At 41.9% G+C, this 27,659-nt stretch overlaps 1 protein-coding gene across 5 annotated transcripts in view; it reads left to right on the forward strand.

The window, feature by feature from the left end:
• The first annotated feature begins 13,312 nt into the window (after window positions 1-13,312).
• The window catches only part of si:ch73-236j9.2 (solute carrier family 35 member E2A), a 38,266-nt gene continuing 23,919 nt past the window's right edge, over window positions 13,313-27,659 (forward strand). The window contains exons 1-3 of one of the 5 annotated variants that reach the window (XM_048561372.2): window positions 13,313-13,494; window positions 14,053-14,203; window positions 18,781-18,888. The gene's annotated coding sequence lies outside the window, so the exon portion shown is untranslated. Of the gene's footprint in view, window positions 13,495-13,582; window positions 13,706-14,052; window positions 14,204-18,780; window positions 18,889-27,659 lie in introns of those variants that run through there. The other 4 variants (XM_048561374.2, XM_059655555.1, XM_048561373.2 and 1 more) reach the window with 4 other exon arrangements.

A 27,659-nucleotide genomic window follows, 5' to 3' on the forward strand; every position in this document is an offset into this window, starting at 1 on the left:
CAATTTCTGCTTTTGTTAATATTCTGGGAATATAAATTTGAATCCCATCATGGTTAAGCTAACTGGCCTGTACTTTCCTGCTTTCTGCATCTCCCCTTTTTTGAATATAGCAGTTGCAATAACTATTTTCCAATCAAAAGGACTCTTCCCCAAATCTGAAATTGTTGAAAAAACTTAGCAGGTCTGGCAGTTCTCAGTTTCAGAACCTCAGTTCTATAGAAGGGTCACTGGACCTGAAACGTTAATACTGCATTCTCTCCACAGATGCTGCCAGACTTGTTGAATTTCTCCAGCAATTTCTGATTTTGTTTCTGATTTCCAGCATCTGTAGTTCTTGGGGTTTTTTTTGTTTATTGTTCCTCAAATCTAATGAATTTTGTTAAATTAAAACAACTCATCAGCTACCTGATTTGCTACTGCTTTTAAGACACGATGATGAAATTCATCAGGACTCTGGGTGGTCAACTCACAGGTTTGACAACTTAGTATTACTTTCCTAGTAATTGTAATTTTCTTGAGTTTCTCCATTCTTTTCAGTTCTTGATTTATTCCTGATTTATATGTGACCTTTGAAGTGAAGACTGATGCAAAATATCTGTTCAATTCATCTATCCCCCACTTTATCCTCCAGTACTAACTCCCCAGCCTCATTTTCTGTAAGACCAACATTCACTTTGTTAATTCTTTTCTTTTTTTAAATATCTGAAGAAACTTTTCCTATCTGTTTTTATATTTTTGGCAAATCTTCTCTCATATTTAATTCTCCCATCTTTATGTTTTTTAGTTATTCTTTACTTTTTTTATATTCCATCCAATCTCTTGACCTGTCACCTACCTTTGCACATTTATGCATTTTCTTCAAGCTTGTTACTTTCTTTGATTTCTTTAGATAGCAATGGATATTGGTTCCATCCCTTATACTCACCCTGGTATCACTGCTGCTTCAAACCTGCTGGATCGAAATCCTCGATATCTCACTTAACATCAACACAGGGGCCCCTTCACCATAGTAACTCAAAAAGGCAGCTCATCACCACCTTCTTGAGGTAATAAAAACTGATCTTGTTAGTGAGACTCAAAACCTGTGAAGAAACAATTTTTTTAAAAAATTGAGCAGATTAAATCTTTACTCATACCTTACATGCAAAACTGGTTTTAACTTGCCTTCTTTCTGAATAGCTATTGAAACAAAATATGGATGTTAGAAACAAACCTCTTTCACTTGCTCTGAAGGCTATACAGTATGGTACTTCCCATGATATATGATCATTTGTTAGCAATTGTCAATTCTCTTAAAAACATGAAGGTAAGCAAATGAAGCCAATATGTTCACACAATGATTGGAATGTGTGGTGTACGGGGAATTTTGGTCTGCAGCATCACAGACCAGTCTTCAGCCAATTCAACTCACTCTGCCTAACATCAAAAGACAGCTAAAGGGACTGGATACTACAGAGACTAGGAGCTCTGACAACATCTAGCAATAGTGCTGAAAACTCATGCTGCACAACTCACTGTACCCATAGCAAAGTAATTCCAGTTCAGCTACAACAATGGGATCTAGCTGGCAGCACAGAAAACTGTCCACACAAGATGTATACATAGAAATCAGGACAAATCCAATCCAGCCAATTATTGGCCCATCAGTCTACTTTTGATCATCAGCAAAGTGATGCAAAGGGTCATCAACAATGCTACCTAGCAATACTTGCTTAGAAATAACTTGCTTAGTCTGGGTTCTGCCTGGGCCATTCAGCACCTGACCTTATTACAGGCTTGGTTCGAAATGAATAAAAGAACTGAAATTGAGGTGAGGTGAGAGTGACAGCCCTTGACATCAAGGCTGCATGTGACCAGGTGTGGCATCAAGGAGCCCGAACAAATCAGAATCAATGGGAATCAGGAGGAAAACTCTCTGCTAGTGGGAGTCATATCTAGCACAAGGGAAGATGGGTGTGGCTTTTGGAAGTGAGTCATCTCATCTCCAGGACACCTCTGCAAGAATGCGTCAGAGTAGAGTCCTAGGTCTAACCATCTTTGACTGTTTCATCAGTGACGCTCTGTCCAAAATAAGGTCAGAAGATGGGTACTGGTTTAGCATATGGATAATGATGGGATAGTGTAGGGGGACGGGCTTAGATTAGTTCACAGATCGGCGCAACATTGAGGGCCGAAGGGCCTGTTCTGCGCTGTATTGTTCTATGTTCTATATTCTTTATTTATTGATGATTGCACAATGTTCAGCACCATTCACAACTCCTCAGACACTGAGGCATTTTGAATATTGTGAGCAGTTTTGGACTTTGTATCTATGGAATGATCTGCTGACATTGGAGAAGGTCTGGAGGAGGTTTACAAGACTGGTCCCCAGAATGAAGGGCTTGTCATATGAAAAGTGGTTTAGGACTCTGGTTCTATACTAGATGGAGTTTAGAAGGATGCGGGGGGAATTTCATTGTAACCTTGCAGAATACTGACAGGCCTGATAGAATGGATGTGGATAAGGTGTGTCTAGGACCTGAGGGCACAGAGTGAAGTTATGACCCTTGAGAACTGAAATGTAGAGGAATTTCTTCAACCAGAAGTTGGGGAATCTGTGGAAATCATTGTTGCAGAATGCTATGGAGGCCCAGTCATTGGTTGCATTTAAGACAGAGATTGAGAGGTTCTTGATTGGTAAAGAGATCAATGGTTACAGGGAGAAGGCAGGAGAATGGGGTTGAAAAACATATTCAGCCATGATCGAATAGTGAAGCAGACTTGATGGGCTGAAGGACCTTCTGTTCCTATATCTTGTGGTCTTGTGGAAGCAGTCATTGTCCAAATAGAGCAAGACCTCGATAATAACCAGGTTAGGGCTGACCAATGGCAAGCGATATTCGCGCCACAGAAATGTTAGGTAATGACAATCATATAATTGAGAATCTAACCAATATTCCTTGACATTCAATAGCATTACCATCACTGAATTCTCTACTGTCAAAATCTTGTTATTTAATTAACAGGAAACAGAACCAGACCACTTTTTTAGAAGGACAAGGATAGCAGATACTAGAAGAAATCACCTACAAGTTTCTCTCCAACTGAGTTTAATTTGGATAAATGTCAGGTATTGCATTTTGGTACAACAAACAGTGGTGCATGAGAACTAGGTGCAGGAGTAGGCCATCCGGCCCCTTGAGCCTGCCCCACCATTTAATAAGATCATGGCTGATCTTTTTGAGACTCAGCTCCACTTACCTGCCCACTCACCATAACCCTTAATTCCTTTACTGTTCAAAGATTTATCGGGCCTTACCTTAAGCACATTCAGCGAGGTAGCTTCATCCGCTTCACTGCACAGGGAATTCCACAGATTCACAACCCTCTGGGTGAAAAAGTTCCTCCTGACCTCAGACCTACATCTGCTTCCCTTTATTTTGAGGCGATGCCCTCTAGTCCTAGTTTCACCTGCTAGCGGAAACAACCTCCCTGCCTCCACTTTATCTATTCCCTTCATAATCTTATATGTTTCTATAAGATCTCCCCTCATTCTTCTGAATTCCAATGAGTATAATCCCAGCCTACTCAGTCTCTCCTCATAATCCAACCCTCTCGACTCTGGAATCAACCGAATGAATCTCCTCTGCACCCCGTCCAGTGCCAGTATATCCCTTCTCGAGTAAGGAGTCCAAAACTGTGCACAGTACTCCAGGTGTGGCCTCACCAGGACCCTATACAGCTGCAGCATGGCCTCCCTGTTTTTAAACTCCATCCCTCGAGCAATGACAGACAGAATTCCATTTGCCTTTTTAATTACCTGCTGCACCTGCAAACCTACTTTTAGCGATTCATGCACAAGGACATCCAAGTCCCTCTGCACAGCAGTGTGCTGCAATTTTTTACCATTTAAAACATAGTCCATTTCGCTGTTATTCCTACCAAAATGGATGACCTCACACTCACCAACATTTTACTCCATCTGCCAGAACTTTGCCACTCGCTTAGACTGTCTAAATCCCTTTGCAGACTCTGGTAGGACTATACAATTAATTGTAGGGTCTTGGGTGATGTTGTAGAACAGAGCTACCTAGGGGTTCAGGTACTTCATTCGTTGAAGTTTGCATAACATGTAGACAGGGTGGTTATAGAACATAGAACATTACAGCACAGTACAGGCCCTTCGGCCCTTGATGTTGTGCTGACTTGTCATACCGATCTCAAGCCCATCTAACCTACACTATTCCACGTACGTCCATATGCTTATCCAATGACGACTTAAATGTACCTAAAGTTGGCAAATCTACTACCGTTGCAGGCAAAGTGTTCTATTCCCTAACTACTCTCTGAGTAAAGAAACTACCCCTGACATCTGTCCTATATCTTTCACCCCTCAATTTAAAGCTATGCCCCCTCGTGATCGCCGTCACCATCCTAGGAAAAAGGCTCTCCCTATCCACCCTACCTACCCCTCTGATTATTTTATATGTTTCAATAAGTCACCTCTCAACCTTCTTCTCTCTAATGAAAACAGCCTCAAGTCCCTCAGCCTTTCCTCATAAGACCTCCCCTCCATACCAGGCAACATCCTAGTAAATCTCCTCTGCACCCTTTCCAAAGCTTCCACATCCTTCTTATAATGCGGTGACCAGAACTGTACACAATACTCCAGCCGCGCAGCCGCACCAGAGTTTTGTACAGCTTCACCATAGCCTCTTGGTTCCGGAACTCGATCCCTCTATTAATAAAAGCTAAAACACTGTATGCCTTCTTAACAGCCCTGTCAACCTGGGTGGCAACTTTCAAGGATCTGTGTACATGGACACCGAGATCTCTCTGCTCATCTACACTGCTAAGAATCTTACCATTAGCCCAGTACTTTGCGTTCTGGTTACTCCTACCAAAGTGCATCACCTCACACTTGTCTGCATTAAACTCCATTTGCCACCTCTCAGCCCAGATCTGCAGCTTATCGATGTCTCTCTGCAACCTACACCATCCTTCATCACTATCCACAACTCCACTGACCTTAGTGTCATCTGCAAATTTACTAACCCATCCTTCTACGCCTTCATCCAGGTTATTTATAAAAATGACAAACAGCAGTGGACCCAACACCAACCCTTGCGGTACACCACTAGTAACTGGTCTCCAGGATGAACATTTCCCATCAACTACCACCCTCTGTTTTCTTTCAGCAAGCCAATTTCCGATCCAAACTGCTTTATCTCCCACAATCCCATTCCTCTGCATTTTGTACAATAGCCTACTGTGGGGAACCTTATCGAACGCCTTGCTGAAATCCATATACACCACATCAACCGGTTTACTCTCATCTACCTGTTTGGTCACCTTCTCAAAGAACTCAATAAGATTTGTGAGGCACGGCCTTCCCTTCACAAAACCGTGCTGACTATCCCTAATCAATTTATTCTTTTCTAGATGATTATAAATCCTATCCCTTATAACCTTTTCCAACACTTTACCAACAACTGAGGTAAGGCTCACTGGTCTATAATTACCAGGGTTGTCTTTACTCCCCTTCTTGAACAGGGGAACCACATTTGCTATCCTCCAGTCATCTGGCACTAAAGGTTAAAAAGGCATTTAGCATGTTTTCCTTCATTGCTCAGTACTTTAGATTCCCTACAGTGTGGAAACAGGCCCTTTGGCCCAGCAAGTCCACACCGCCCCTTGAAGCATCCCACCCAGACCCATCCCCTGTAACCCACACACCTCTGAACACTACGGGCAATTTAGCATGGCCAATCCACCTAACCTGCACATCTTTTGGCTGTGGGAGGAAACTGACAGAGAGTTCGTACAAACTCCACACAGACAGTTGCCCGAGGCTGGAATTGAACCTGGGTCCCTGGCGCTGTGAGGCTGCAGTGCTAACCACTGAGCCACTGTGCCATGCGATATGTAAGAGTTTGGAAATCATGTTGATGTTGTACATGACATTGGTGAGGTCTCTTCTGGAGCACTGTGTCCAGTTCTGATTGTCCAGTTTTAAGAAGGATATTATTGAGCTGGAGAAGGTTCAGAAGATATTTTACCAGAATGTTTACGGTATGGAATGTTTGAGTTATAAGGATAGGCTGGATGGGCTGTGACTTTTCTCACTGGAGCATAGGAGTTTGAAAGGTAACCTGATAGAAGTTTATAAAATCATGAGGGAAAGAGATAGGTTTAATGGCAGGTGTCTTTTCCCACAATGGAGATGTCAAGACAAGGGTAAATGTTTTTAAGGTGAGAGGAGAGCTATTTAAAGAAGACATGAGAGGAAATGTTTTTACACAGAGGATGGTTCGCATGTGGAATATTCCTGTGGGCACAATTACAACATTTAAAAGAGATTTGCGTAAGCCCATGAGTAGGAAAGGCTTGGAAGGATACGGGTTGGGACCAGGCAGGTGGGGTAGCTTAGTTTGGGATTTGTTTAATGTGGACTAGTTGGACCAAAGGGTCTGTTCCCATGCTGTATGACACTATGAGTCTATGACTCACTCACTATATTGACCTGGAAACATATCACGGTTCCTTCACTGGGTCAAAATCCTAGAATTCCCTCCCTAACAGCATTGCCTGTGTATCTACACTGAATGGACTGAATAGTTCAAGAAGACAGCTCAGGATATTGATATAATTATCCTTCTCCAGGATAATTAGTGATGGGCAATAAGTGCTGGCCCAGCCAGTGTCACATCCATGTTTCATGCAAGAATTTTTTAAAAAAGAAATGCTGAATGTTTCTAAATTGTCTGTTCCTACTAAGTCAACGAAACTTCATGATTTCAGTCATTGTACAGTATTTTAAAACAGAACCAAGAAGCAGTTAGGATAAAGGAGGAGTTAATGGTTGGAGAACTTTAACACATGCAGAAATTTTAAGGGTTAAAAAGGTCTATCCTTATTAGTCTAGGACATAAAATGCTAATCCAAATGCCATTGAAGGTGTTTTGATGAGTTAGAATGAGTGATATAGCGACTCTAGCTCTTTTCACAACTAAGTGATCTATTGGAGTAAGAAAGAAATATGCTGAACATAATGCTCTAATGCATTTATAAAATTTGTTCAGAAAGTACCTGATTATTTGGAGTCAGTTACTTCTGTTTGTTTCTAACCTGGAGCTGAATTATACTCAACAGAATTTTCACCCTTAAAGTGTTCCTGTAACCATAGTCTTTATGTAATCAGCTCAATTAAGTTTCTGTGACTGTACGCCCAACACCCCCACCCCCCCAAGTCTTGGTAGGTGATTTATGATGTTATTTAGCTATCGCCTCTTATTTCATTCTAGCCTAATTTTGAAATTATTCAGTTATTATAAACTCTGTTATTTAGAATCATAAAGTCATAAAGTTGTACAGCACGGAAACATACGCTTCAGCCCAACTCATCCATGCCAACCAGAAATAATCCCAAATAATCTACTCCCATTTGCCAGTATTTGGCCCATGTCCCTCTACACCCCTCCTATTCAGATACCCATCCAGATGCCTGTTACATGTTGTCATTGTACCAGCCTCCACAACTTCCTCTGGTAGCGCATTCCATACACGCACCACCCTCTGCATGAAAAAATTGTCCCCTTAAATCCCTTTTAGTTCGCTCTCCTCTTACCTTAAACCTGTGCCTGCTAGTTTTGGACTCCCCTACCCTGGGGAAAAGAGATTGGCTATTCACCCTATCTGTGTCCCTAATGATTTTATAAACCTCTACAAGGTCACCCCTCAGCCTGCAATGCTCTGGGGGAAAATAGCCCCAGCCTATTCAACCTCTCCCTATAGCTTAAGCCCGCCAACCCTGGCAACATCCTTCTAAATCTTTTCTGAACCCTTTCAAGTTTCACAACATCCTTGCTTTAGCAGCGAGACCAGAATTGCACACAGCGTTCCAAAAGTGGCTTAACCAATGTCCCATACAGCTGCAGCATGACCTCCCAACTCCTATACTCAATGCACTGAGCAGTAAAGGCAAGCATACCAAATGCTTTCTTCACTATCCTGTCTACCTGCGACTCTACTTTCAAGGAAGTATGAACCTGCACTCTAATGTCTCTTTGTTCATTTAATTCGCTTGATACATCAACTTCATAAAAATTATTTTTATTTTTAATTTTAATTCCGACTTACAATGGCTTCCATAGAGCTAAAGGTAACTTGCTTTGAGAGCCATTTTTTTTTGGGTATTAGCTTCATGGAATGGTTTCTGCTGTTGTCGTGACCCCTTTTATGACAATATTTGAGTCCATTTGATTCCTGTTGATATGATAGTGTCAATTCAACGCTTCTGATAAAACAAAACTGCATGATTGATTGATTTTATGCCACATGTACCGAAATACAGTGAAAAGCTATGTTTACGAGTGGTACAGGCAGATCACAGCAAGCAAAGGGTGTAGATGAAACTACATCCCCATTCAATCACTATCGCGGGATCAAAATCCTGGCTCTTATTTCCAAATGTATTATGGACCTATTTACATGACATGGATTGTATGCAGCCCAAGAAAGCAGTTCACCATGTGGAGAGGCTGTGGTGTAGTGGTAATGTCATTGGACTAATATCTAGAACCCCAGTCCAACATTTGAGATACAAGTTTGAATCCCACAATGGTAGATGGTGAAATTTCAATTCAATAAATAAATCTAGGATTAAAAAGCTGGCCTAATTGTGGTCATGTAAGCATTGTTGATAGCCATCTAGTTCACTGGAAGGAAACGTGTCATCCTTTTAGTCAGTATTATATGTGACTCTAGTTTCACTGCAATGAAGTTGACTCTTAACTGCCCTCTGGGTAATTAGGGATGAGGAAATAAAGCTGGTTTAGCCAGAAATGCTTACATATCATGAAAACATTCAATAAAAACATCACCTTCTCAGAACAATTAAAGCTGGTAACTTTAAAACGGATGACCATTGGGCAACAGTAGTCCCAATTTTCCCATTACGAAATATTATTAAATCAGATCTACTTTAGCACATACCATCTTTCCGACAAGATGCCAAACCAATATCATTTCTGCTACTTCAGGTGGATGTAAAGATCCCTAGCACTATTTTGAAGAACAGTTCTGTTCTCCCTGGAGTGCTGTTCAATATTTAACCCTCAATCAACACCTAAAAACAGATGATCAGATCTTTATTACATTTCTGTTTGTGGGGACTTGCTGCATTTGTACAAATTGATTTTCTCTGTTTCTTACAATCCATATTTTCAAAATCTGCCAGGCCTGCTAAGTATTTCCAGTTTTTTTTTGGTTTTACTTCAGATTTCCATCATTTGCAGTATGTTGATGTCAAAAAATAGTTAGTTGGTTGTGTAGCTTTTCAAGATGCCCCGAAGGTTGCGAGAGTGCAATATAAATCCAACATTCATTATCTTTGTTATTATTTTCCGCTCAAGACATTTAATGAATTGAATCACATTTGTGAAAATGTAAGAAGCCGTCTAAAGTTGCATTGTTGTTTTATGAAGAAATGCCACTTAATTTGATTACCAAAGAATAGATGAGTTCTCCAGGGAGTGTTGTTCAGTATGTAACTGTCAATATTTAACCCTCAATCAATTAATACACGAAAATTTGTCTTTTAATTTTTTTACAGATAAACAATTTAGGCCCCCCATTGAATGGATTTATTTGTACACAGTGTAATTAGCATTTAACAGGTGAATCCAGATGACTAGAATTTGTGAGGTTGTCATTTTTGTTCGTGAAATCGACTACAGGAAGCCCCAGCGTCAATCTGACAGTTACAAAAAGACAAAGGTAGTTTGGCTGTAGTACAAGGGCTCAGTGGTTAGCACTGCTGTCTTACAGCACCGCGGCCCTGGGTTTGATTTCACCTTCGGGCAATTGTCTACATGGAGTTTGCACGTTCTCCCCGAGTCTGTGTCAGTTTCCTCTGGGTGCTCCAGTTTCCTCCCACAGTCCAAAGATGTGCAGGTCAGGTGGTTGGCCATGGGAAATGCAGGGTTGTAGGGTGGGGTTTGGGATGCAGTTTGAGAGTCGATGAGTCAAACAGCCTGCCTCCTTACTGTTTGAATCCTGTTCTCTTGGTCTGTAGCTTGTGAACAGAATTTATCTGTTGCTATCGTAAGTGGCTTTCTAAACCAGAGGTGAAAAGTGAATCAGAGAAAAAAATGACATAATCTGGGTGTTTTCCCTCAGAAATACAGAGAGAGTTAGTAGGCATTAGCTTGTTACTGAACCATAAGTTCACACTTTGTTATAGAGGATCATTTTGTTTCATCTTGTACCTTAGTTTTTTTTTGCATGATTTCTGCAATCTGTGTTTCACAATGTTTCTTGCATTGTGGAGTACATTACATTACAGAACCATTCAGATCAACACCTGTTTGTAGGCTTAGTCCAGACATGGTCGACAAAACTGAGAGGCAAGATAAAAGTAACTGCTGTTGACATGTGGGAGCATTTGACTAGGTGTGGCATCGTGAAGCTGATGAAAAATTAAAGTTAATAGAAATTAGGGGAAAAACCGGAGTTACATCCAGCAGAAAGAAGAATGGTTGTTGGGGTGGCAAATCAGCTTAGTTGCAGAATATCATTGCAGAAGTTCCACCAGGCTGGAGGGGTGCCCCTCCAACAAAGATTAACAGCATCCAGGACAAAGTAGCTCTTATGATCAGCACCCCATTCACATTCTTAACCGCAAAATTAATCCCTCCATTCCAGATGCACAATAGCTGCAGTGCATAGCAACTATTCACCAAGGCTCCTTTGATGGCACCTTTCAAACTCAGAGACAGACAAGGTCAAAGAGGCGGGGTTAGAGCCAGTGAAGGTGAATGTAGGTGGGGAGTTAAGGAGGGGATAGGTCAGTCCAGGGAGGACAGACAGGTCGGTGGGGGTGGGATGCGGTTAGTGGGTAGGAGATGGGGGTGGGTTGAAGGTGGGAGGAATGGTCAGGGAGGCAGGAACTAGCTGGGCTGGTCTTGGTATGTGGTCAGGGGAGGGGAGATTTTGAAGCTTGTGAAGTCCACATTGATACCACTGGGCTGCAGGGATCCCAAGCGAAACACAAGGTGCTATTCCTGCATCTTGCAGTTGGTGTCATTATGGCAATGCAGAAGGCCCAGGATGGACATGTCATCTGAGGAGTGTGGGGGGTGGGGTGGGGAGCGGTAGAGTTGAAATGGTTTGCGACTGGGAGTTGTAGTTGTTTGTTGCGAGCAGAGCGTAGGTGTTCCACAAAGCGGTCCCCAAGCCTCTGTTTGGTTCCCCCGATGTAGAGGAGGCCACAACAGGAACAGCAGATACAGTATATCACATTAGCAGATGTGCAGGTGAACATCTGTTTGATGTGAAAAGTCTTCTTAGGGCCTGGAATGGGGGTGAGGGGGGAGGTATAGGGGCAGCTGTAGCACTTGCTTCGGTTGCAGGGAAAAGTGCCAAGGGTGGTGGGGTTGGAGGGGAGTGTGGAGCGGACAAGGAAGTCATGGAGAGAGTGGTCTCTCCGGAAAGCACATAAGGGTGGGGAAAGAAAAATATCTTGGGTGGTGGGGTCAGATTGCAGATGGCGGAAATGTCAGAGGATGATACGTTGGATTTGGAGGTTGGTGGGGTGGTACGTGAGGACGAGGGGGATTCTGTTTTGGTTGTTATTGCGGATAAAAGGTGTGAGGGATGAGTTGCCGGAAATGCAGGAGACACGGTCGAGGGCATTTTCAATCACTGTGGAGGGGAAGTTGCGGTTTTTTAAAAAAGAGGACATCTGGGATGTTCAGGAGTGGAATGCCTCATCCTGGGAGCAGATGCGGCACAGACAAAGGAATTGTGAATAGGGGACGGCCTCTTTACAGGAAGGTGGGTGAGAGGAGGAATATTCTCAGTAGTTGTGGGAGTCGGTAGGCTTAAAATGGATATTGGTTTCCAGGTGTATGCCAAAGATGGAGACAGAGAGGTCCAGGAGGAGAGAGAGGGGTCAGAGATGGTCCAGGTAAACTTAAGGTTGGGGGTGGAAGGTGTTAGTGAAGTGGATGAACCATTCGAGTCCTCGTGGGAAAATGAGGCGGTGCCAAAACAGTCATCAGTGTGACGGAAGAAGAGATGGGGGATAGGACCAGTGTAGCTTTGGAAGAGGGATTGTTCCACGTAACCCACAAAGAGGCAGGCATAGCTTGGGCCCATGAGGGTACCCATGGCCACTCCCTTTGTCTGTAGGAAGTGGGAGGAATCGAAAGATGAGGACAAGTTCGGACAAGCGGATGAGGGTGTCAGTGGAGGGGACTGGTTGGGACTTTGGGACAGGAAGAAGCGGAGGGCTTTTAGGCCATTTGTATGGGGAATGCAGATGTACAGGGACTGGATGTCAAGAGTGAAAGTGAGGTGTTGGGGACCGGGGAATTGGAAGTTCTGGAGGACGTTGAGAGTGTGGGTGGTGTCACGGAAGTAGGTAGGGAGTTCCTGGACCAAAGGGGTGAAAATGGAATCCAGACAGGTGGAGATGAGTTTGGTGGGGCAGGAGCAGGCAGAGACAATGGGTCGACCAGGGCAGGCAGGTTTGTGGATTTTGGGCAGGATATAGAAGTGGGCCGTGTGGGGTTGGGGAATGATGAGGTTAGAGGCTATGGGTGGGAAGTCACCTGAGGTGATGAGGTTGTGGATGGTTTGGGAGATAATGTTTGGTGCTCGGGGATGGGATCATGATCCAGGGGGCGGTAGGAGGAGGTGTCGGAGAGTTGGCGCCTGGCATCAGTAATGCCATACTATAACTGCGCCTCCCTTGTCCACAGGTTTTATGGACTGTAAATGTTAACTGTGTTTCTGTCTTCACAGATGCCGCCAGACCTGCTGGGTGTTTGGTTTTGTTTAAAAGATACATAAATTTTCTGATGAAGGGTCTAGGCCCGAAACATCAGCCTTTCTGCACCTAAGATGCTGCTTGGCCTGCTGTGCTCGTCCAGCTCTGCACCTTGTAATCTCGGATTCTCCAGCATCTGCAGTTCCTATTATCTCTGATAAATTTAAAGTGATGCACAAGCAAAGCAAAGAACTATGTGAGGAAAATGAAACTTCTCCACTCAGCGAGTCGCTGGTGTATGCAATGCAGAGCCCAGGAATATGGTGCCATTCAAGAGGGTATTGGGAAAATGGAAATGGTGTGCAGGAATGTGGGGAAGAGGCAGGAGATTGGCATGAAGTAATTGTACAATTAATAGTAATTGCATGATCCTGTGGTGCCAGTGACTTGAAGAGGATGGCCCCTGGCAGGCATAAGAACATTAACCAGCTGGGCAGCAATGTTTACACAATCCTCTGAGCTCACACGCTACAGGCCCATAATGCACAGCGGGCGGGACCATCTTGACGCCAGCCGGCGCTCTTTGTCTCGGCGAAGGGCGTCGTAAAGTGCTGCTTTTCGCCGCGAATGGAGGGTGATCCGTCGAGCCGGTTGTGTATAGTCACGGAGTGATGGCACAGGCGCGGTGAGGATGTGTGGGGAAAGGCTGACCGGACCTCGGTGGATGAGGAGAGATGCAGCCGGTGAGTGGTCAGTGCGGACCGGGAAGGGGCAACAGCGGTGCGGACCGGGAAGGGGCAACAGCGGTGCGGACCGGGAAGGGGCAACAGCGGTGCGGACCCGAAAGGGGCAACAGCGGTGCGGACCGGGAAGGGGCAACAGCGGTGCGGACCGAGAAGGGGCAATGAGTTGGGCTTTTTCCTGTGTCGGCTGCCTCTGAGGGCGACTGTTATTGTGAGCTCTTTGTGGTGACCTTTCGGGAATCTTACTGTTCGAAATGTTTTTTGCCATTATTTTTTTAAAAAATCAACGGCAAATTCTGACAATCATGGCGGGGAGGAAGATGATCTGTGACTTGTCTTCCAGATGAAGTTGTGGAATGTTTTTTTTAAAACAAAACTGCCCTTGCATTTAGGTTAATCTGAAGATCTGATATTTTCCCTGAATGTCAATTTGCCCGTTCGTTTTAGCTCAATGTCTCAGAATTTCAGGCCACATTTCGGTTCAGAAATTCGCACACGATTAATTGGGGAGGGGGCTGGGTAAAGAAGAAGTAAAGTGATTTTTTATTTCTCGCGCAGAGATTTCTCCGACAGCATTATAAATCTACAACAAAAGAATCACAGTTGTGTCTACGTAAGCGGCTCTGGAGTGGAAGACTTCATGAATTTTCCACTCGAATTCTTACCTTTTAGCAAGTAACGATGTAACAAGCAGTTTGTTTCATTAGAAGTAAGTCTTTCATTGGATAGAACGAGTTATTTGAAGTTCTTAAACAATTTGAATTGTCAATTTCAAATCTTAATCACAACCCAAAATTGTGTCGTATTTAAGTAAAAATCATTACAACCTATTTCAGCAAGTAATGTAATAAGTGAAAATCCAGAGCATTAGTCACATTTTTGCGTTTTTACTTTTGGACTGAGCTGGGAGTGTGTTCGTCCCAGCATCTGCCACGTCTAGGCTGCAGCTAGCAAGAGAAATATAAATAATTTGGAAGTAGTCAGGTCATTTTTAGAAGGTGCAAAAACACATTTTGCAGGAAAACCTCTGCAGGTCTGGCAGAATTTGTAGGAGGGAAGCAGATTAATGTTTCAGGTCCAGTGATTCTCCTTCAGAATTTTTTTCAATTTTTTTTTAATAAGATGTTGAGTGAGGAATAAATATTGCCCAAAATATCTGTAGAACTCCCCTCCTCCTGTGAGTGAAGTTATGGATCATACAAGATGCCAAACCAAGGCCATTGTGTATATATTATGTCTCATGTAAAAGCACACCCTCAAAATTGTTGAGATGCACCCAGAACATCTGTTTAATTGTCTGGAGTGAAAGTTTAAACCCATTTTCATCAACAGGCGATACGCCTTATAAGCTTGCAAATATGTCATGTCTCAACTGATTGGAAATACGGAATATTTACAAAAATGTCTTCAAAATGTAAGAAATTTTAGTATGCAGAACAATAATTTGACTTAGTTATTGAGGGATTGCCAAAGGATCAGGTGGGCAACGGTAACATGAAAGATGAATTTGTAGAAGTGCATCAGGAGTTGTTTCCTGGAGCAGCATGTTGTACAACCTATCTGGAAACAGGCTATTTTTAGTTATGATCATTTAGTACAGAAGAGGCCCTATGGCCCTTTGTCCCACCAAAGATCTAGTAATGCATAATGAGGTAGAGTTAGTAAGAGATCTCAAAGGATTATCTGGGATTAGTGATCACAACATGGTAAAGTTTCAGATTCAGTCTGAGGAAGAACAACATTGGTCTAAACCTCTGGGTTCATCTTTATTAGGAGCAATTACAACGTTATATATAGAAAAGGTTGAGTGACATGGGCTGGGAGAAGTGGCAGACAAGCAGGTATTTTAGCCAATATCTTCTAATGCTAAGCAAAGATTTATTCCTGTCAAAAAGGAGGAAGGTATGAGAAGAATGAACCACCTATGGCTAACAAAGGTGGTCAAGGAATATATCCAATCAAAACCAGGCATACAGAGCGGCAAGAGCAGTAAAACATAGGATTGGGAATTTTTGGAACTAGTAGCAGACACCTGAAAAACTAATATAGAGAGAGAAAATTGGAAGTAAATCAGCATGAGCTAAAAGAGCTGCTATGATTATAAAAAGTGCTGCACTCTGGGAGGATGTGACTGCAGAACTGATAACAGCGAACTGGGAAATGGCGAAGGATTTAAATGAATATTTTGAGCATGAAGCATTAAGCTTCATGGTTGAGGACACAGTAAACATCCCAAAAATATGAGATAATCAAGATCCGAAATGGAAAAGTCTTGCAAAAAGTTTCTATTGTGAGGGATTACTAATTTGTATTTGTGACAAACTGAGACTGAAGACAGACAACTTACCAGGACCTGATGACCTGATAGCCTGTAGCTTAGGGTATTGAAAGAACTGGCTGCAGAGATTGTCAAAGCATTGGTCAACATATTCAAGAATAAACTAAGTTCTGGGAGGATTCCAGCAACTTGGAGCCACTAATGTTGGGCCCCTGTTCAAGAAGAGGCTGGAAGTAGTAAGCTATAGGCCATTTAACTTAACAGCTGTCTTTGGATAATGCCAGAGTTTTAAGGAAGAAATAGCAGGATATTTCAAAAAGCTAAATACAATCAAACTGATTCAGCATGGTTTTATTGAAGAGAAATCATGTTTAACAAATTTGTTGGACTTTTTTGAGGATATAACAAACTTTTGATAATGCAGAAGCAATAGATGAAGTATATTTGGATTTCCAGGAAGCATTCGCTAAAGTTTCACACAAAAGATTATTGCACAAGGTAGGAGCTTATGGTGTTGAGCGTAATAGCATGGATGAGCATTTGTTTGAAACACAGGAGACAGAGTCAGGGTTAATGGTATTTTACAAGTTGGAAAGATGTGAATTGCAGAGTGCCACAAGGATCACTTCTAGAGCCTCAATTACTTACTGTTAATGACTTGGAGGGCACAGAGTGAAATGTATCCAGATTTTCTGAAGGTGCAAAAGAAGTGTGATAATGAGAACAGAAGGAACTATAGGGGGATGATACATGGCTTGAATGAGTGGGCAAAAGCTTGGTAGAGTTTAATGTAGCATAGTGGGAGGTCATGCACTTTGGTAGGAAGAATCAAAAGGCAGCCAGTTATTTAAATGGAGAGAGACTGCAAAACATATGCAGCACAGAGGTATCTGGATGTTCCCGAGCATGAAACACAAAAAGCATGGAAGAGCAAGTAATTAGGGTCATAGAGATGCACAGCGCAGAACAGACCCTTTGGTCCAATTTGCCCATGCGACAAGATACCCTAAATAAATCTAGTCCTGCATTTGGTCCAAATCCCTTTAAACTCTTCCTCTTCTTATAACCACCAGATACATTTTAAATGTTGTAATTGTACCAGCCTCCACACCTCGTCTGGCAGCTCATTCCTTGCATGCCCCACTCTGTATAAAAAAATTGTCCCCTAGATCCCTTTTAAATCTTTCTGCTCTCACCTTAAATCTATGTTCTCTAGTTTTGGACTTGCTCACCCCAGGGAAAAGACCTTTGTCTGTTTACCCTATCCATGCCCCTCGTGATTTTTATAAACCTCTATAAAGTCACCTCTCAGTCCTGATTCTCCAGGGAAAATAGCCCCAGCTGCTTCAGCCTGTCCCTGTAGCTGAAGTCCTCCCCATTTAGCCCAAGCCGTCCAGCCCTGGCAACATCGTTGTAAATCTTTTCTGAACCCTTTCAAGTTTAACAGCCTCCTTCCAATAGAAGGAGACCAGAATTGCATGCGGTATTCCAAAAGTAGTCTAACCAATGTCCTAATTAATGAGACATATGAAATTTTGATCTTCATTGCAGAGGGTTGGAATTTAAAAATAGGAAAGTTTTGTTACAACTGTGCAGGGTGTGGTGAGGATACGTCTGGAGTGCTGTATACAATTTTGGCATTGTATTTAAAAAAGGATATGTTGGCATTGGAAGCAGTTCAAAACAGATTCACAATGCTGATTCCTGGGATAAAGAGGTGACATATCAAGACTAACTAAACAGGTTAGACCTTTATTCACGATGGTTAAAAAGAATGAGGGGAGAACTTATTGAAACATTGGCAAATCTCTCAGAATCAATAATCAAACTAAGTGCTGAGATCATGTTCCCACTGATGGCATCTCGGATTAGGGGACATAGTTACAGAATAGGAGAACTTGCTCGCCAAGCTGGCCTGTTTTCGTTCAGACATGTTGGCATCATTCTAGGCAACATCATCAGTGAAGCATCCGATGAAGCGATGTTATTCTACTCCGCTTGGAATTTATACTATCCGGTCTGTTATGGTGAGTTGTTATTTCCAGTTCTGTTCTGTATGGGTTTGTGTTTGGGTTCTAGTTCTATACCTTTGATTGCATTATGGGCTGACAACAATGCCCCTAGAAATTCCCGTGTGTGTCATTGTTTGGCTTGGGCTACTATAGTACGTTGTCCCAGTTAAACTGGCCTTCATTGTCAGAGTGTACTGATATTAGGGAAAGTTTGTCGTGCTGTTTTTATGCTAGCTGATGGTTCTGTACTCTGATGGCTAGTTTCCTTCCTAGTCTGTCCAATGTTCCAATGTAATACTTGTGGCAGTCATTGCATGGTGTTTCGTAAACTACGCTGGTTCTGCATGTTGTGGGTATTAGAGACCATGAGAATACAGGACCATTGGCTAGCAGCCAAATGACACAATGAACTTTCCCTAATATCAGTGCACTAGGACCAGTGAAGGCCATCAGTTTAACTGGGACAAAGTAACCATCATAGCCCAAGCCAGTCTTCGACACGCATGGGAATTCCTAGCGGCACCGTTGTCAACTAGCGATGCAATCAACAAACATTATAGAATTGGACCCCAAGTACAAACCCATACAGAACAGAATTGGAAATGACACAACTCACCATAACAGACCGGACAATGTAAATTCCAAATGGAGTAGATCAACATCGCTTCATGGTCCTCCTTTGGCATTGTCAGATCTGCTGATTTTCCTTCCCTCATCTTTTTGGATAATGCCTGACCTCCCAATAGGACGTTGACAGTTTGACAATTGATGAGAGTAACTCGACAGTGTTGGGCATTAGGTAGTTAAATTTTCTTCATGAATCTGAATTGGAATTCCATATGACAAGTTATATTTTGCATGAAGGTTGTGAGTTCAAGCTCATTCGTGGGCTTGATTAGTTCATCTATCCAGTTAAATAGTGATAAAGCATGTGTTTTATTGTTTAAAGTCTTTAAGTTAAAATATTAAGTCTGTCTGTCTTTTCTGATGGTTCAGGTGTACTGTAAAGATTTCATGGTGTTCTCTGAAGATAGTTGGTATATTTTCCTGTCACCTTGACCAATATTTTTCCTTCAACCAAGACCATCAAAAATGGATTAACTGGTAATGTCATCACTTTTTTTGAGAGCTGAGCAAAATACCACGTTTACCTGTTTCAGTGATAACTTCCAACAGTTAATTATATACAAGACTGCTTTAACAAAAATAACATGAGTTAAGGGATGGCATAAGTGATTTCCTGAAGGGCTTCAGTAAATTACACAAGATTATTGTAATTATCTGAAATGTTGAAATTTTCCAGAGAAATGCACTGAAAATAAATGCTGGTGGTATGTCAAATATCTTAAGTTTAGACATGTGTGGTAAATCAGTTCTTCATATGTAATGAGATTTATAATCCTCAGTGAAGTTTTTAATATTTTTAGTCTGTTGATCTTCAGATTGGAGTCTTACTCCAGAGCATTCAACTTGAAGTCTAAATTGATATTCATTGTGGTGCTATTAGTGCTGTGTTGTCAGGTTCAGTCTTTCAGATAAGATGTTAAATGCTGTCTGCCTTCTCTTTTTTAAAATTCAAAGTTCCCACAACACTTGCTGTGCACATCAGGGATTTCTTCCCTTGGGTCCTTCCTGTTGAACATTTATCCCTTAGATTGCCTTAATGTTATTACATGATAGTTTAGAATGTTCTGAGGTTGTGAAAGACATTAAATAAGTATGGGCTTTCTTTTAGATTTTATTGGCCACTTAAGATGTGTGCGTTAATCTCTAATTTTGTCTGTATAGCTGTTTTCCCCCACCCCCAAAAAAAAATGTTCATGGGATGTGGGCATCACTAGTTGGGCAAGCTTCTTTGCTCTTCCCTGTCTGCCCTTGAGAATGTATTCATGAGGCACCTTTTGGAACCATTGTAGTTCTTTGACATGGATACACCCAGAACGCTATTAGTGCAGTATTTAATATAGAATACAAGTTAGATCCGGGAACTATTGGTCTGGTGGTCCCTACATCTGAGCTAAAATTTCCAATTTTGTGACCCACCTGCCCCAGATGTGTCACAATGTGTCTGATCAGGTTGATTTGTTTTTAAAACAAAACACTGCAAGTTGGATTAATTATTCAAGTGAGTATTTTTTATTTGAAAACACCACCCTCCATTTCAGTTTGTTTTGAAATAATTGGTTTCATGATTTTTGAAGAATTGCTGTACAATTCACCATACAATTCATGCCCTGTGTATATACCTATCCCTTCCCATTGCTGAAGTAAACATAACCGAATTGTGGTCACTATCACCAAAGTGCTCACCTACCTCCAAATCTAACACCTGGCCTGGTTCGTTACCCAGTACCAAATCCAATGTGGCCTTGTCTCTTGTTGGCCTATCTACATACTGTGTCAGGAGACCCTCCTGCACACGTTGGACAAAAACTGACCCATCTAAAGTACTTGAACTATAGTGTTTCCAGTCAATATTTGGAAAGTTAAAGTCCCCCATAACAACTACACTGCTACTTTCGCTCCTATCCAGAATAATCTTTGTTACCCTTTCCTCTACATCTCTGGAATTATTTGGAGGCCTATAGAAAACTCCCAACAGGGTGACCTCTCCTTTCCTGTTTCTAACCTCAGCAGATGACTCCTCATCAAACATCCTTTGTACCGCCATAATACTGTCCTTGTCAAACAATGCCACATCTCCCCCTCTTTTACTACCTTTCCTGATCTTGCTGAAACATCTAAACCCCTGAACCTGCAACAACCATTCCTGTCCCTGCTCTAGCCATGTCTCCGAAATAGCCACAGCATCGAAGTCTCAGGTACTAACCCATGCTGCAAGTTCACCACCTTATTCTGGATGCTCCTAGTGTTAAAGTAGCCACACTTCAAACCACCTTCCTGCCTGCTGGTACACTCCTGCGACCTTGAAACCTTATTCATGACCTTGTTCTCTCTGAGTTCAAACATCTCTGCCCTATTTGTCTTGAGCCCAGTGAAATCCAAGTCATCATTTATATGTTTCACTCAAGTCGCCTTGTGCTGTTCTTAACTCTAGTGGACACAAACCTAACCTATCCTTGTGAGATAACCCAGCCATTCCTGGTAACACTTTTGTAAATTTTCTCTGAATTGCTTCCAAGATATTTACATCTTTGCTTAAATAAGATGACCAGTACTGTACACAATACTTCAGATGTGGTTTCACCAATGGTGTATAACTGGAACATAACCTTCCCACCATTATATTCAATTCCCATCACAAAGATTTCCAAGTTACTTGCTGTACCTACACACTAATCTGTTGCAATTCATTTACTTGTACACTCAGATCCGTTTGCATCACAGAACTCGGCAGCCGCTTGCTATTTAGCTGACATGCTTCTTTGTTATTCTTCTTGCCAAAATAGACAATTTCACATTTTCCTACATTGTTTCATTTGCCAGATCTTGGCATTTGACTTAACTTATCCATATCCCTCTGTAGTGTACTTAGTTTCCTACCTTTTGTGTTATTAACAAATTTAAACAGAACATCTTTTATTTTAGATATTTTTAAACAATTTTTAAAAATAAAACCTGTGTCCTCAGACCAGTGACTGAAATTCTAGATTGAGTCCACTGACATTACAACTGTGGCACTTCCTTCTCATTGATTCATCTGTCGTTCATTACTTTCCATTATTAATTCCCTGCCTGTTTTAAAGGATCAATGGTCACTTCATTTTTTTAAGTATCTATAGAACCTTGTAGTATTTGTTTATGTATTTCTAGCTACTTTCTCTTTATAGTCATAGAGCTGTACAGCATGGAAGCAGACCCTTCAGCCCAACCTGTCCATGCCAACTGCTAATCCTAAACCAATCTAGTCCCATTTGACAGCATTTGGTCCATATCGCTGTGAACCTTTCCTAATCATGTACCCATCCAGATACAATTAGAATATTTAAAATGCATCAGCCTCCACCACTTCCTCATGCAGCTCATCCTGTACTCTGCGTGAAAAAGCTGCTTTTAGATCCTTTTTCAAAAATTTTTCCCCTCTCACCTTAGACCTATGTCCTCTAGTTTTAGACTCTCCTACCTTGGGAAATAGACCTTGGCTAATCACCCTGTCCATGCCTCAACTCCTATACTCATACTCTGACCAATAAAGGCAAGCATGCCAAATGCCTACTTCATAACCCTGTCTACCAGTGACTCCAGCTTCAAGAAACATGAACCTGCACTCAAAGGCTTCTTTGTTTGGTAACACTCCCCAGGAACCTATCACTTGGTGTATAAGTCCTACCTTGATTTGCCTTACCAAAATGCAACACCTCACATTTGTCTAAATTAAACTCCAATGGCCACTGCAAGCTTTCCCTTAGACATTTTTTATTTATTCTTTGCTGCTTTTTGTATTCTGTCCAATCTTTACCCCGTCACCTGTCTTGTGAAATTATATGCATTTCTTCAAGTTTGATATATTTAACTTTTCATTGACCATGGATGGTGGGTCTTCCCCTCGGGAATGTTCTTTATTGTTAGACTGTACCTATTCTGAATATTTTTAAATATCCTTGAAATGTTTGCCACTGCGTCTCTCTTACCTAATCCATTAACTCAGTTTGCCAGTCCACTTTAGCTAACTCTGCTTTCATGCCTTTAAACTTAAGTGAGGGCAATTATAAAATAGTAGTCTTGATTTCATTTTTCTGTCCGACAAACTGAATGTAAAATTATGATTGCAGTTACCTAGGGATGCCTTCATTATGATGTAATTGATCGATCCTGTCTCTTTGCCCAATACCTGCTCTCTAATTGGTTCCAGAATGTGCTGTTCTAAGAAACAATTCTGATGATATTCTGTTAACTCCTCATCTAAGCTACTGCTACCCATTTGATTTTTCAGGCCCAAATGTAAGTTAAAATCCCCTGTGATTATTAGAGTACCTTTCTGACGAGCTCCCATTATACTTTATACTCTGCTTTCCCCTCCTTTATGCTCAGCTTGTTTGGATGTCTGTACATAACTCCCTCAAGTGATTTCTTGCCTTTTAGCATTTTGTATTTCTGCTCCAATCACTTCTGCGTCCTGCCTTTCCAAGCTCAGATAATCTCTCTCTTGTGGTAATACCATGATTAATTGTTAGAGCCATTCCTCCATCTTTTTCTAGCTTCTTGCCACCTTAAATCTCACATACACTTCCGTATTCATATTCCAATCCATGTCTTTCTACAGCTGTGTCTCTGTAGTAGCTAGCAGATCATGCATATTTAGTTATGTTTGTGCCCTTGGTTCATTTTGTTTTGTTTTGAATGCTACATGCATCATATATGTCCTTTCAGTTTTGTAACTTCTAGCCTTGTCAAGTGATATACTGAGATTTATTCTCTCTGCTCCTTTCAGTCAGTTTCATTTCCCTGACTAATACTTTACTCCAATACATTGTTTCTCCTCTTAATTTACCACACCTTCCCAAGTTTGAAACTTTGTCCATATATTTTGTTGAAAACCTTCTTTCCTTCCTCTGTGACTCACTAGAAACTGGCCCAAGCATAGTGAAGTGTAGACTGTCCCACCATTATAGATCCCACTTTACGCAGTGCTGGTGCTAGAACCAGAACATGGCTGAAGTAATAATCCAGAGATTATTAACTTCTGAGATTTTATTTTCATAACTTGATGCTCAGACCCTTGCACTGATGCTGCATAACCTCCCTTTTGTCCTGCCCACGTTTGTACTGATAGACCATGACAATGGTATCCCCTCCAGCCCTGTGTAGATGTCCTGAACTCTGGCACCAACAGGCAATAGAGCCTTCTGGGCTCTTACCCATTGGTGCAGATAATATTGTCAAGCACCTTGTGACCAATGCCTGCCTTGTTTGTTCTCCCTTCATGAATTGCTTTCTGCACATGATGCTGTGGCCAGTTGGCTCGTCCAATCTGTAGCTCCTCTCTCTGTCATCCAAATAAACTTGAAGAGCCTCAACCTGTTGGACAATTGCAAAGTCTAAAGTTCCTGTACTGCTGCTGTATGTGTTGCCTCACTTGCAGACTCACTCTCTCCTGTCCATGAACACTGAATTAATCAGATCTAAGGGCTGTAGCTGCCACCTGGTACAAAGCATGGAGGTAACCCAGAAAGGTTTTCAATTAACTTGGTAAACTTATTGATGCAACTTTATAGCTGTGTGATGGAATCCAAATCCAGCATTCTGTAAGAATGTAACCTTCGAGGTTCTCATACTCTCAAGGATATTATTATTGAGCTGTTACAAAATTCTGTCTAGCAATAGCATAGGGCTTGTTTTAAAGTTTTCAGTAGTTTACTCTATACAGTTTGCGGATCTTGGACAAATTTTAAAGGCCACAGGCAATTAGAAAAGGTTGTGAGTAAGGGAGAGATACATGAGCAGAGTAGAAGTTAGAAGATCTGCTTTTAGCTGTACTGCGAACATTCTGTGAGGGACTCAGTGAGGAGTCAAGAGCATTTGGACAGCTGTGTGTTGTTGGAACAACAGCAGAGGTTCCAGGCATTTAGTAGACAGCTGAGTGTTGGAATCAGGTCACAGAAGAAGCTGATCAAGTGGAAGGTTGCTGGCAGTTTGGGGAATGCCATGGGAGGGCTTGTATTCCCAGGTTTACCATTGTGTATTTTGTGTTCAGTGTTACTTGTCCGCATTTTGTTGCTGTTGTGGTAGGACTGGGAATGCATAATATATCGTGTGTCCAGCTCTTCGTAAAAGTATATGCCTTCCCAATTTACCTTCAGCTTTCTGCAGTTTCCCCATTTAGGTAACACTGTTCTTTTGTTCTTCCTTCTACAATGAACAACTGCACATTTCCACACATTATACTCAATTTGCCAGCTGTTTGCCCATTTAGGTAACCTACTTGTCACAAACCTTCTCTTTGTTAGTGAATGATTGAATTTTAGGTGTACAAGTGGCTGGAGTAGGTAAGGTAGTTGGGTAGGAACAGTGAAGTGAGTGAGTAAGTGTTTCGGGTGATGAGTTTGGGGAAAGGAGCCAGGGCTTTGGTGTGAAGGATGGGTTTGCGAGGCAATTGGATGGATATCTGAAATGTCAGTTTTGCTGTACCTAGGAGTTAGAATGTTATTTTTTTCTAACATTTCCTAAGTAACTGCCCAAGTAAGTAAATTGGGATTATCTGAAGTCACTAATTCATAACACACCCACACAATTTTTCACAAGGTCTCGGCAAGAAGGAGAATTGACATTAGATGTTTAGACTTCCCAGGAATGCCCACAAAGTCAGCGCGGTGGGATTTCTGCAGGGTCCCGGTGCCCATCTCTAGTCATACATCTGATCTCTTCTGATCCAGAACCTGGAAATTTTGGGCCATTAACAATCTTCCGCTACACTGCTTATGGTTTTTAATATTATATCTCTAGTACAGATATACTTTCTTACATCGGTCTATTCAAAAGCCAGCATTGTTCAAACACGAGATGTTTCTTAACCACAGTGCAGTGAGCCTGGTTCCCACCCAAATTACTTAGAAAAATGCAGGAAATTGCCAAGTATTGAATAGTAGTGACCCTTGAACTGACCTGAACCAACTAAGACTGACCCAGCTGACATGCAAGGGAGCAGTCAACCCGATTCCAACAGCCATGAAAAAGATAATGAAATGCACATTTTAAAAATTACGTCTTTACACCCATGATGCAGATTAAATTTAAAACAATCATGTGAATAAAAATAAAAGCCAGCAGGTACACATGGGTAGCCATGCAAGAGGAAGCACAATTCATTGACCATGACCGTGGAATTATTGCAGAAATCGGATAGAGGTACTTAGTGCAAAAACTGAATGACAATTATCTGGTGGAGAGTCAATGGTTCTAGTGGCATTACCACTAGAATATTAATCCATTTAAGTTATAAAGAAATGCTGGAATATTATGGTTTACAGACTAGTGATGATACAGCAGGTCACATCCAAAACAAGTCACAACTTGCCTTTCATCTTCAGATGTCAGTTGATACGAGTCTATTTCCAACATTTGGGTTTGTACTCAACCAGCCTTGTTGAAGCTAATCCCTGCTATGGAGGAATTATATTATGAACAAAAGCTAAACGTTTTGGTACTCTACTCACCAGAGTTGAGAAGAATGAGAGGTGTTCTCATTGAAATATGCAGAATTCTTAAAGGGCATGACACGGTAAGTGCTCACAGGATGTTACCCCTCGCAGGAGACACTAGGACCAAAAAGCATAGTGTCAGAATGAAGTGACACAAATTTAAGACTGAAATGAAGAATTTTGACTCCGAGTTGAGAATCTTTGGAACTCCTTTGGCACAGAAGGCTGTGGGGAGAGAGTTCTTGTGTTTATTTAAGGGTAGGGTAGATTTTTGATCAGTTGGGAAATCCAGGGTTCTGGGGAAAGTGCAGGAAAGCGGACGTGAAGAAAGTCGAATCACCCATGATCTCGTTGATTGGAGCTAGCTTGAGGGGCTGATTGGCTTAGGCCAATCTTCTGGTTTTATTTACCAGAATATGACAGCAAATAAGGCCACCTTGCATGTTGACCAGGAAATAATTCTACGATTCTGCAAGTCTTTTCCAGTGCCATTTGAGGCAAAAATAGAGGCAGAAATTAGGACGGCGGCAAGCATTAAACCGTTCGTACCGATTGTGATGGCTGACAGGTTGGTTCACCTTTGAGGGGATTTTAAACCAATGGTAAACTATTTTTCACAGCTGGCTAAATACACAGTCCCTCACAGAGATTTATACACAGAGCTGGAAGGGTGGCCTGTCCTTTTATGAAGCTGGACATGAGCCATATTTACTTGCAATTGCAGTTAATACCCATCATAGTTTGTACCAACATACAAGACTGCCATTTGGGGTATCGTCTGCTTTTGCTATTTTTTTCAGTGGATGATGGATAACATTTTACAAGATTGATTCCAGGTCACCATTTATCTAAATGATGTGCAAACAACAGGGAAGACCAGTATGGAGCACTTGGAGAACTTGGTCATAGTCCTTAGATGGTTCTTCCAGGTGGCTGTATGCTTTAGAAGGGAAAATGTGTTTCTGGCACCCCAACTAATCATCTTGGGCTACAGAGTCAACAAGACTGCGTTACACCTGGTGGAAGATAAAGTGAGGGTGATCAAAGGTGCCCTGGCTGCCACATCTGTCCCAGAACTTGGGTCTTTCCTCAGGCAGTTGAACTATTAAGGAAAACTCATGCATAAACTGACCCCCATCCTGGAACCTTTGCATCAACTTCTTAAAAAAAGGATCCACCTTGGAAATGGTTGCATAGCCAAGCCATACCTTTCAGGGAAATGAAGAAACTGCTGTTAGCACACTGTGATCCCAGGCGAGATTTGACCAGTAATGCCACTCCATACAGCATCAGGGTAGTATTAGCTCATAGGTAGCCTAATTTGCAGATGAACGCCCAATTGCATATGCTTCCAAGACTTTGGCTAATGCAGAGTGTAAGTCTACCCAGATCAAGAAGGGAGGTTTGGCAGTCATATTTGGAGTCAGGAAGTTACACCAGTACCTTTACGGGCATAAATGTGTAATAATAACAGGCCTCAAACCCCTGCTTCCTCAACTTAGAGGACAAGGGAGTGCTGCCTGTGACTTCAGGCTGAATTCAGCTGTGGGCTCCAATACTAACGTATAATTACAAGTTGGAGCACTGTCCGGGAGGCCAAGTAGCTAATGTGGCTGCATTGAGCCACGTTCTGCTGGCAGACACACCATCGGTAGTACCGCCACTAGAAGAGTCCATACTGGTTTTGAAACTTCTGAAACATAGACATAGAAAATAGGAATAAGAGGAGGCCATTTGGCCCTTTGAGGCTGCTCTGCCACTCTTCACAATCATGGC

The sequence above is a fragment of the Stegostoma tigrinum genome, chromosome 28 (genome assembly GCF_030684315.1).
Source record: "Stegostoma tigrinum isolate sSteTig4 chromosome 28, sSteTig4.hap1, whole genome shotgun sequence".
Lineage (NCBI taxonomy): Eukaryota > Metazoa > Chordata > Chondrichthyes > Orectolobiformes > Stegostomatidae > Stegostoma > Stegostoma tigrinum.